Here is a 12,217-nt window from a genome sequence, read left to right on the forward strand (position 1 = left end):
ACTACAATCTTCTACACTTCCTGGGTCCGTATCCTTCTATTCCCATCCTATTCATATATTTGTCAAGATGCCCCTTAAATGTCCCTATCGTCCCTGCCTCCACTACCTCCTCCGGTAGTGAGTTCCAGGCACCCACTACCCTCTGCGTAAAAAACTTGCCTCGTACATCTACTCTAAACTTTGCCCCTCTCACCTTAAACCTATGCCCCCTAGTAATTGACCCCTCTACCCTGGGGAAAAGCCTCTGACTATCCACTCTGTCTATGCCCCTCATAATTTTGTATACCTCTATCAGGTCGCCCCTCAACCTCCTTCGTTCCAGTGAGAACAAACCGAGTTTATTCAATCGCTCCTCATAGCTTATGCCCTCCATACCAGGCAACATTCTGGTAAATCTCTTCTGCACCCTCTCTAAAGCCTCCACATCCTTCTGGTAGTGTGGCGACCAGAATTGAACACTATACTCCAAGTGTGGCCTAACTAAGGTTCTATACAGCTGCAACATGACTTGCCAATTCTTATACTCAATGCCCCGGCCAATGAAGGCAAGCATGCCGTATGCCTTCTTGACTACCTTCTCCACCTGTGTAGCCCCTTTCAGTGATCTGTGGACCTGTACTCCTAGATCTCTTTGACTTTCAATACTCTTGAGGGTTCTACCATTCACTGTATATTCCCTACCTGCATTAGCCCTTCCAAAATGCATTACCTCACATTTGTCCAGGTTAAACTCCATCTGCCATCTCTCCGCCCAAGTCTCCAGACAATCTAAATCCTGCTGTATCCTCAGACAGTCCTCATCGCTATCCGCAATTCCACCAACCTTTGTGTCGTCTGCAAACTTACTAATCAGACCAGTTACATTTTCCTCCAAATCATTTATATATACTACAAAGAGCAAAGGTCCCAGCACTGATCCCTGTGGAACACCACTGGTCACAGCCCTCCAATTAGAAAAGCATCCCTCCATTGCTACCCTCTGCCTTCTATGGCCTAGCCAGTTCTGTATCCACCTTGCCAGTTCACCCCTGATCCCGTGTGACTTCACCTTTTGTACTAGTCTACCATGAGGGACCTTGTCAAAGGCCTTACTGAAGTCCATATAGACAACATCTACTGCCCTACCTGCATCAATCATCTTAGTGACCTCCTCGAAAAACTCTATCAAGTTAGTGAGACATGACCTCCCCTTCACAAAACCGTGCTGCCTCTCACTAATACGTCCATTTGCTTCCAAATGGGAGTAGATCCTGTCTCGAAGAATTCTCTCCAGTAATTTCCCTACCACTGAAGTAAGGCTCACCGGCCTGTAGTTCCCGGGATTATCCCTGCCACCCTTCTTAAACAGAGGAACAACATTGGCTATTCTCCAGTCCTCCGGGACATCCCCTGAAGACAGCGAGGATCCAAAGATTTCTGTCAAGGCCTCAGCAATTTCCTCTCCAGCCTCCTTCAGTATTCTGGGGTAGATCCCATCCGGCCCTGGGGACTTATCTACCATAATATTTTTTAAGACACCCAACACCTCGTCTTTTTGGATCACAATGTGACCCAGGCTATCTACACCCCCTTCTCCAGACTCAACATCTACCAATTCCTTCTCTTTGGTGAATACTGATGCAAAGTATTCATTTAGTACCTCGCCCATTTCCTCTGGCTCCACACATAGATTCCCTTGCCTATCCTTCAGTGGGCCAACCCTTTCCCTGGCTACCCTCTTGCTTTTTATGTAAGTGTAAAAAGCCTTGGGATTTTCCTTAACCCTATTTGCCAATGACTTTTCATGACCCCTTCTAGCCCTCCTGACTCCTTGCTTAAGTTCCTTCCTACTTTCCTTATATGCCACACAGGCTTCGTCTGTTCCCAGCCTTTTAGCCCTGACAAATGCCTCCTTTTTCTTTTTGACGAGGCCTACAATATCACTCGTCATCCAAGGTTCCCGAAAATTGCCGTATTTATCTTTCTTCCTCACAGGAACATGCCTGTCCTGTATTCCTTTCAACTGACACTTGAAAGCCTCCCACATGTCAGATGTTGATTTGCCCTCAAACATCCGCCCCCAATCTATGTTCTTCAGTTCCCGCCTAATATTGTTATAATTAGCCTTCCCCCAATTTAGCACATTCATCCTCGGACCACTCTTATCCTTGTCCACCAGTACTTTAAAACTTACTGAATTGTGGTCACTGTTACCGAAATGCTCCCCTACTGAAACATCTACCACCTGGCCGGGCTCATTCCCCAATACCAGGTCCAGTACCGCCCCTTCCCTAGTTGGACTGTTTACATATTGTTTTAAGAAGCCCTCCTGGATGCTCCTTACAAACTCTGCCCCGTCTAAGCCCCTGGCACTAAGTGAGTCCCAGTCAATATTGGGGAAGTTGAAGTCTCCCATCACCACAACCCTGTTGTTTTTACTCTTTTCCAAAATCTGTCTACCTATCTGCTCCTCTATCTCCCGCTGGCTGTTGGGAGGCCTGTAGTATACCCCCAACATTGTGACTGCACCCTTCTTATTCCTGATCTCTACCCATATAGCCTCACTGCCCTCTGAGGTGTCCTCTCGCTGTATAGCTGTGATACTCTCCTGAACAAGTAGCGCAACTCCGCCTCCCCTTTTACATCCCCCTCTATCCCGCCTGAAACATCTAAATCCTGGAACGTTTAGCTGCCAATCCTGCCCTTCCCTCAACCAGGTCTCTGTAATGGCAACAACATCATAGTTCCAAGTAGTAATCCAAGCTCTAAGTTCATCTGCCTTACCCGTAATGCTCCTTGCATTAAAACATATGCACTTCAGGCCACCAGACCCGCTGTGTTCAGCAACTTCTCCCCGTCTGCGCTGCCTCAGAGCCACACTGTCCCTATTCCCTAGTTCTCCCTCAATGCTCTCACCTTCTGACCTATTGCTCCCGTGCCCACCCCCCTGCCATACTAGTTTAAACCCTCCCGTGTGACACTAGCAAACCTCGCGGCCAGGATATTTATGCCTCTCCGGTTTAGATGCAACCCGTCCATCTTATACAGGTCACACCTGCCCCGGAAGAGCTCCCAGTGGTCCAGATAACAGAAACCCTCCCTCCTACACCAGCTGTGGTAGCCATCATGTGCAAGTTGCAAATCGGGCTCTGCGTCGGGCGCAAACTTTGCCCGAGTTACCTGACTCGCTCCACCATGTGCGATCTGGATATTGCCCTCGCTGGGCGAAATCCAGATCTGAATATTAAATGAGCCTTACAGCTCATTTAAATACCCAGACGTTGGATTCACCCAGTGCCTGGGACTCACTGGCTGGTCCTGGGAGACCATGCCAGGGCACCGTTTAGTACTGGTCCACACAAATGTGGACCAGGCATAATGGCATGTAGGGGGTTTTCCAAGGCAATTGGAGACCCCGAGTGGTCAGGGACAGAGCAGGGTGGCACCCTGGCACTCCCCCTGGCATCTGGGTACCTTGGCACTGCCAGCCTGGCAGTGCCTCCATGGTGGCTCAGTGGTTAGTACTGCTGCCTCACAGCGCCAGAGACTCAGGTTCAATTCTGGCCTTGGGTGACTGTGTGGAGTTTGCATGTTCTCCCAGTGTCTGCGTGAGTTTCCTCCAGGTGCTCTGGTTTCCTCCCAGTCCAAAGATGTGCAGGTTAGGTGGGGTTATGGGGTGCGGAAGAGTGGGCCTTGGTAGGGTGCTCATTCAGAGGGTTGAGGCAGACCTGATGGGCTGAATGGCCTTCTTCTGCACTGTAGAAATTCTTTGGTCTGCCAGGGTGCCGGGCTGACATTACCAGGGTTCCCAGGTGCAGATTGGCACTGCCAGAGGTCGAGGGGGGTGAGGGGGCTTTTTCAGGGGTCTCGCCAAGGTTGGGGCATGAGGGGCCACACAAAAGAACATAGGGGGCCTGAAGGTCCGGCGGGGGGGGAAAGATCTGGGCTGCTGGACAAAATGACGTCCCAATCTGCGAGGTGCCTTTCCTACTGGGGAAATTCAGCTCGCCAGCCGGAAATGACTTTAAGTGCAGCGTCAGCAGGGTGTAAAACTTCCCGAGGCTAAAAAAATGTCAAAGTGCAGTTGGATAGCGGGGTGTTTCTTGGATCTGCTGCCACCGAGAAACACCCCGCTAAACACGCTGATCAAAGGACATTTACCTGAGACTGCTGAATCGCACCCTATATTTCAGATGGAAATAGATTTCTAGATTGTCAGGGTGTCAAGGGGTATGGGGAGAGCATTGGAGATAGAATGGCAGAGCAGGTTCAAAGGGCTGAATGGCCTACTCATCCTCCTATTTTCTATGCTCTCTCTGTTTTTAATCGCCCCAGGGTGTGAGATTTGGTGTGTACATACTTTTAAAATAGCACTCCTGGATGGCCTGTCAGTTTTCCAACATCTCCATAACATGCTGCAATTTTCAAAGTGGGTGGGATGGGGGAGCCGTGATGTGCCATCAATGAACACGAGACGAGTAGTGAACATAACTGAGGCTTTAATAAACTAAACAGAAAGCCTCCTGGCCTCTGATCCCGAACTGGGGCAGCGGCGGAGACCAACCACCTTTATACCGAGCCCGAGGGGAGGCGGAGCCATCAGGCAGTGGTTTACCACATTACATATAATAGAGTGGCAGTTTACCACAATACACAAGTCCAGGCATGTAACAATACAACAGTACAATACAATACAGTGGTTCACCACAAGCTGGCAACCTACTCGCCTTCAATAAACTGCTGGTTAAGCTCCTTGAAGAGTTTGCTAATTGGCTGGGGTGGGCCAGAAAGTGATTTTCAAATCGCAGATTGGGAAAAAATGAACAGACTGCCACACTCTCATGCACAGCTATCGACAGCATTGTGGGATGCCATTAGTGATGTTTCTATTGAAGTAAAGTTGTTGTGAAAGAAGGGTGATTCACAAAGCGCAGGGTTAGTAACCATTCATTAACCTTCTAGGTTTATGCAGTGAGGCAGCTGGTCCTCTGATCTACTGCCAGCTGCAATCTGCAAGGCTATGGCAAGCCTAGTCATGACTGCTGTCTGCCTTGAGCATTGCTCTCCAAAGTCAGCTTCCACCTCAAGGCAATGCCCAGCACCAGTAATTGGGCACCAAACTTGCCTCTGACCAAGTTAGGGGATCTGCATTTTAAAGTAAGGTCTCCTTAATGACATCGACACAGCGCAGTGTCAGGACCCAGAACTGAACCAGGTATTTGGTCCCCTACCCTGGATTAATGATCAAGCCCATAGACTCTTACAGCACAGAAGGAGACCAATTGGCCAACTATGCCAGCTCCATGAAACAGCTGTCCAATTTACTGCCAAACCCCAGATTTTTCCTATAAACCTACAAATTAGTCTTCTTCAAGCACATTAGTCTAGTTTTCAAGTACATGCATTTGAAAGTTCCTCCTGGAATCTGATTCCACTCTCCTTTTCCAGTGTGCTTCAGATCTGACCAATCCTCTGTGAGGTTTCCCTCTTTTTCTATAATGTATGACCTTTGATTACCAACCCACTTACCAGAGGAAACAATCTGTCCCTACTTGCTCTATCAAAACCCTTCATAATTTTAAATGCTTATGTTAGGTGGGCAGCATGGTAGCACAGTGGTTAGCACAGTTGCTTCACAGCTCCAGGGTCCCAGGTTCGATTCCCGGCTTGGGTCACTGTCTGTGCGGAGTCTGCACGCTCTCCCCGTGTCTGCGTGGGTTTCCTCCGGGTGCTCCGGTTTCCTCCCACAGTCCAAAGATGTGTAGGTTAGGTGAATTGGCCATGCTAAATTGCCCATTAGTGTCCAAAAAATGTTAGGTGGGGTTGCGGGGATAGGGTGGAGGTGTGGGTTTGGTAGGGTGCTCTTTCCAAGGGCCGGTGCAGACTCGATGGGCTGAATGGCCTCCTTCTGCACTGTAAATTCTATGATCCCTTATCCTTACATAGAAGCAAAATACGGCAGATGCTGGAAATCTGAAATAAAAATGAAAAATGCTGGAAACACTGAGCAGAGCGAGCAGTATCTCTCAGGATAACAGCACCAGCTTCTTATTACAAGGGGCTGGTTTAGCACAGTGGGCTAAACAGCTGGCATGTAATGCAGAACAATGCCAGCAGCGCGTGTTCAATTCCCGTACCGGCCTCCCCGAACAGGTGCCAGAATGTGGCGACTAGGGGCTTTTCACAGTAACTTCATTGAAGCATACTTATGCCAATAAGTGATGGTTATTAGACTCTTTAAAAGCTCTGGAAAAATGTAAACATGAAGCTAGCTTTCCCAGAATCTGACACCGAGTTTAACAATCATGGATTGGATGAATTGGGTATTTTCTCCAGTAACAACGTGTTAGCAATAACATGTGCATTCACTGGCTGGATTTTATTTTCAATGGCAAACAAATGGTGTCAGCCATTCATTCTATTTGCACTTGCACACACACATTTTCAATGATATTTTGCACTGGAACTTACTGTAATTCGAGAGACATTTTGACACAATGCAGTGTACCTTAGACCTTTGAGAACCAGGCAGCCAAGAATGTATCTCCTTAACTAATCAGGTGAAGCAATCATGAATCAGCAGAGAATGCACAAGTTAAAATATTCAACTCAATGTCGAAATCATGCAAAAAGCAAGATAAAGAGATGAAAAGAAAGGTTGAATTAAGAACAAGATAAAGAGCTAGAAAAAAAACTGAATAAAAATAAAGTGAATAATTTTTTTATGTCACCAAATGTTATTGTAAAATCTGAAGGAATAAGATGCCACGTGTACAAAAGAAGCAATGTCAGAGAGGTTGTTTGGCAGAAATTCAGTAATCACGCCATTAAAAATGTATTTATTCTGTAAAGGGCAAGCCTTAACTTTTTATGTGAGATTAGTGGTGATAGAAGCATAGGAATGTCAGGTCATTTCATGTATGAGGTGTCAACTGTGGCATATGTAACACGGGTGGCGAGAACTTTGTAACTGAAGTGCTCAGAGAACATACAGCTTTGTAAATGAATAAAACTGTTTATTAATTAACTAAATCACTAAAGGGTTTCTATGATGTAAGATTGCAGTTGGATGTTATGGCTAAATACAAATAACTTTGGTTAATTCTTTCTAATCACTGTCAACTCAGGTGCTGCTCGATATGCGTCTGTGCTTGTTGTCCAGATTCCGTGTCCCTGTGCCATCCAGGATATTACCTCATATCTCCATGAGGCCTGTATTCCAGTGACCTACTCCTGTCACTACTCCACCTGTGGTCGGATGCTAAATCTCAGTCTATGCATACGGCACCTATCCTGACTTACAGTTTGGTTATTAAATCATACACAAACGCTATTCTACATATCATTGCAGCATATTTGGAAACACCCCTGCCTCTGAATCATAAGATGGGAGATCGAGTCCCACCTGAACACAAAAATCAAGGCTAAAGTTGTGTTATTATAATGATCTATATTACCTAGGGCTTTTTGACTGCATAAGGCACAAGGCACTAATCACTCATAAAATGAACATAAGAACTAGGAGCAGGAGTAGGCCATATGGCCCCTCGAGCCTGCTTCGCCATTCAATGAGATCATGGCTGATCTTCTGTGGACTCAGCTCCACTTTCCGGCCCGAACACCATAACCCTTAATCCCTTTATTCTTCAAAAAACTATCACCGTGAGGTGATAATGGATTGGTTAAACATGTTGTAGGTTCATTTATTAAGATTAGGCTCATGAAAACAGTTATATTTCAGTACAAAGCTGGAAGGCAGAAATTAAGACTCTATCAAATGACACAGTTCCCTCTTAGTGATGTCATGCTGATATCCCTAATCAGCAGGAGGTTTCCTTGCCCATGTCTGATCTGGTGACATGAAACTTCATGGGGTCCGGAGTCCATGCTGAGGACTCCCACGCCAACTCTCTCCCGACTCTATACCACTGTACCACCACCTCTGCTGAGACTGTACTACTAGTGGGACAGGACATACCCAGGGATGGTGATGGTGGTGTCTGATATATTATCTGTAAGTTATGATTCTGTGCGTATAACTATGTCAGGCTAGTCTGTGAGGCAGCTCTACCGATTTTTGCACAACACCCCAGATGTTAGTCGTGAGAAGGATTTAGGTTGAGTTTACTGTTGTTTCCAGTATCTCGGTCCCATTTCATTCCTTTTAGATATTTTAAGAGGTTTGATACAGCTGAGGAAGAATTTAAAAGTCGACCATTGCTTTGGATATGGGGGCACATGTAGGCCAGACCAGGTAAGGATGTCAGATTTTCTTACTTACAGGGACATTAGTAGATGAGATGTGTTTATAACTACAACTGACAATGGATTCATGGTCACCATTAGACTTTTAATTCCAGATTTTTATTGAATTAATATTCCACCATTTTCCGTGGTGGGATTCAAACTCGGGTCCCCAGGGCATTACCTTGGGTCACTGGATGGCTAATTCAGTGCCAATGCCACTACACCACACATCCCTCTCTCTAAACCATAAAAGCAACCTGCTGGTACACCCAGATCTTGTGATGGTTGATGTGTTATATATGTTGGATTAACACGGACTGCAACTCGATGCAGTATCACTTGAAAACAGGCTTCCAACGCTGTAGATGGTTCAACACTGCTATATTGAACTTGCCAGTACGAAGAGGCCTGCCTTCCTGCCTTGTGTGTTTTATACTGGTAATGTACCCTGTAGTGTCCTGCCTGGTGATTGGTTGTTCTGTATTCTTTGTGGTGATTGGTTCCTGTGTGTGTCCATCACTTCCTGTCTGTACCTCATTATGAACATGAGTGCATATTATGACATCGCCCCTTTTAAAATAAATTTTGGATGTTTGTGGTTGTGTGCTTGTATTTACATGTGTGACTATGTGCAAAATAGTGAGTGAGTGAACATATATACATGGGAAGGTGTCTATCGTGCATATACAGAACAAGGTGAACAAAATTTACACAGTTAAAGTCTATAAAGTCTTTGTGGTGGGCGACGGATTCTTGTTGACCGCCTCAGAGGTGGCGGGGGGGGGGGGGACGCCGGCGTCTCGACAGGCGGGATTGCTGCCAGATTGGCAGGCTCGTGGTTTGAAATGTCCGGAGGAGGCGTCTCGACATACGGAGTGGTGTGTCAGGCGGTGGTGGGAAGGCTTTGCGCAGTGCCCTTCTGTTGCGCCTGAGAATGGAGCCATCAGCCGTGCAAACAACGAAAGACCTGGGGGCAGCCGGTCGTACAACAACAGCTGGGGCTGACCAACCTCCCTCAGGCAGCTTGATGCGAACATCTTCTGGAGTCAGCACAGGCAAATCAGTGGCATGAGCATCATACGTGATCTTCTGCTGGTCCCTGAGTCGCTGCACTTTTCTTAGCACCGTGAGGTGATCAAGGTCTGGAACGTGGATGGCTGGAACAGTTGTCCGCAGGTTGCGATCATGAGTAGTTGAGCCGGAGACAGACCAGTTGACAGAGGTGTTGCCCTGTATGCCAACAGTGCAAGGTTAAAATCAGATGCAGAGTCTGCAGCCTTGCAGAGTAGCTGCTTGACAATGTGGACCCCTTTATCCACCTTCCTGTTTGACTGCGGGTAATGGGGACTGGATGTGACATGTTTGAAGTGGTAGGATTGTGCAAAGTTGGACCACTCTTGGCTGTCGAAACATGGACCATTGTCGCTCATCACTGTGAGTGGTATACCGTGCCTGGCAAACGTCTCCTTGCAGGCCTTGATGACTGATCTTGACATGAGGTCCGACAGCTTCACAACTTCTGGGTAATTCAAAAAGTAATTGATCAGAAGTACATAGTCACGCCCATTTGCGTGAAAGAGGTCTATTCCCACCTTGGACCATGGAGAGGTCACGAGCTCATGTTGTTGGAGCGTCTCCTTGGGCTGAGATTTTGGAATCTCTGGAATGTGGTGCAATTGAGGACCATGTTGAAGATGTCCTGGCTGATCCCAGGCCAGTAAACTGCCTGTCGAGCTCTGCGTCGGCATTTCTTGACTCCAAGGTGACCCTCATGGATCTGCTTGAGCACCATGGCCTGCATAACAATTCGATCCAGTTTCAGAATGATCCCTTCAACAACCGCCAAATCATCCTTGACATTAAAAAACTGAGGGCATTGCCCCTTGCGCCACCCATTTGCGAGGTGGTGCATTACCCTTTGCAGCAGAGGGTCTTTGGCAGTTTCTGCTCGTACCTGGACGACACGTTCATCAGTGGCCGGGAGGTTGCTGCCGCACATCTGCACCTGTGCCTCATTTGGCGAATGAAGTCTACATGTTCGCAGGGCGTGGTGATGGATCTAGATAGTGCATCCGCGATTATCAGCTCCTTGCCCGGTGTGTAGACTTGGTCGAAATCATATCGGTGGAGTCGCGGAAGAATGCGCTGTAACCGGGGCGTCATGTCATTTAAATCCTTCTGGATGATGTGGACTAAGGGTCTGTGGTCTGTTTCCACTGTGAACTTTGGCAGACCGTATACGTAATCGTGGAATTTAATGATTCCCGTGAGGAGAATCAGCTCCAGGGTCCCAGGTTCGACAGCTCCAGGGTGCCAGGTTCGATTCCCGGCTTGGGTCACTGTCTGTGCGGAGTCTGCACGTTCTCACCGTGTCTACGTGGGTTTCCGGGGTAGCATGGTGGTTAGCACAATTGCATCACAGCTCCAGGGTCCCAGGTTCGATTCCCGGCTTGGGTCACTGTCTGTGCGGAGTCTGCACGTTCTCCCCATGTCTGCGTGGGTTTCCTCCGGGTGCTCCGGTTTCCTCCCACAGTCCAAAGATGTGCAGGTTAGGTGGATTGGCCATGCTAAATTGCCCTTAGTGTCCAAAATTGCCCTTAGTGTTGGGTGGGGTTACTGGGTTATGGGGATAGGGTGGAGGTGTGGGCTTGGGTCGGGTGCTCTTTCTAAGTGCCGGTGCAGACTCGATGGGCCGAATGGCCTCCTTCTGCACTGTAAATTCTATGATTCTGTGATTCTATGAGACCCAGGCACTCCTTTTCAATCTGTGCGTACCTTTGCTCAGTCGGAGTCATGGCCCTGGATGTGTATACCACTGGAGCCCAGGATGATGAGTCATCTTTCTGCAGGAGCACCGCACCAATGCCACCCTGGCTTGCGTCCGTGGATATTTCTGTTTCCTTGGTCGGGTCAAAGAACGCCAGGACTGGGACCGTGGTGAGCTTTGCCTTGAGCTCCATCCACTCCGCTTGATGTGTTGGTGTCCACTGGAATACTGTGGTCTTTTTTACTAGATGCCGGAGGGCTGTGGTGTGGGATGCCATGTTAGGAATGAATTTTCTCAGAAAATTCACCATCCCCAGGAAGCGTAGTACCGCCTTTTTGTACTCTGGGGTCTTCATGGCATTGATTGCCATTACTTTGTCGGAATCAGGTTGCACACCCTGCTGGGATATTTGATCACCCAGAAATTTGATTGATGACAGACCAGATGAGCATTTGGCCCTGTTTAGCTTGAGGCCATTCTCGTGGACCCTTTTAAAGACCTGTTTGAGCCGATCTATGTGCTCCTCGGGGGTCATGGACCAGATTATCACGTCATCCACATAGACTCGCACACCCTCAATGCGCTCTATTATTTGCTCCATTATGCAGTGAAAGACTTCGGAGGCTGAAATGATACCTGCCGAATGGAGTGTTAAACGTGCAGAACTTCCTGCTGGAGTCGTCCAGTTGCATCTGCCAGAAACCACGTGAGGTGTCCAGCTTGGTAAAGAATTTGGCATGTGCCATCTCAGAGGTTAATTCTCCCCGCTTCGGGATCGGGTAATGCTCCCTCATGATGTTGCGATTGAGGTCTTTGGGATCGATACAGATTCGTATTTCGGCTGAGGGCTTCTTCACGCAGACCATGGAGCTGACCCAGTTTGTTGGTTCCATGACCCTTGAAATGATGCCCTGGCTTTTAAACGATCCTTTGGAGGAGCCGGCACCTGGCGTGATGCATGAATGACTGGGGTGGCATCCGGCTTGAGTAGTATTTTGTAGCGATACGGGAGCGTGCCTATCCCATCGAACACACCGGGATATTGCATGAGGATGTTGTTTATGTCAGCCTGTAGATTCACATGAGATGAGGCAGTCAGAGGTGCAGAGGACATGGCATGGATTCGCTGCACCAGATTAAGGAGTTTACATGCACGGGCACCGAGCAGGGATGCTTTGTCAGGCCTGACAATCTCGAATCTTAACGTCACTGTGATTGCCTTGT

At 47.8% G+C, this 12,217-nt stretch overlaps 1 protein-coding gene across 1 annotated transcript in view; it reads left to right on the forward strand.

Annotated features, from left to right (window-relative positions):
• Positions 1 to 12,217, forward strand: part of cubn (cubilin (intrinsic factor-cobalamin receptor)) — a 604,171-nt gene that overhangs the window by 299,956 nt on the left and 291,998 nt on the right. The gene's annotated exons all lie outside the window — the stretch shown is intronic.

The sequence above is a fragment of the Scyliorhinus torazame genome, chromosome 6 (assembly GCF_047496885.1).
Source record: "Scyliorhinus torazame isolate Kashiwa2021f chromosome 6, sScyTor2.1, whole genome shotgun sequence".
NCBI lineage: Eukaryota > Metazoa > Chordata > Chondrichthyes > Carcharhiniformes > Scyliorhinidae > Scyliorhinus > Scyliorhinus torazame.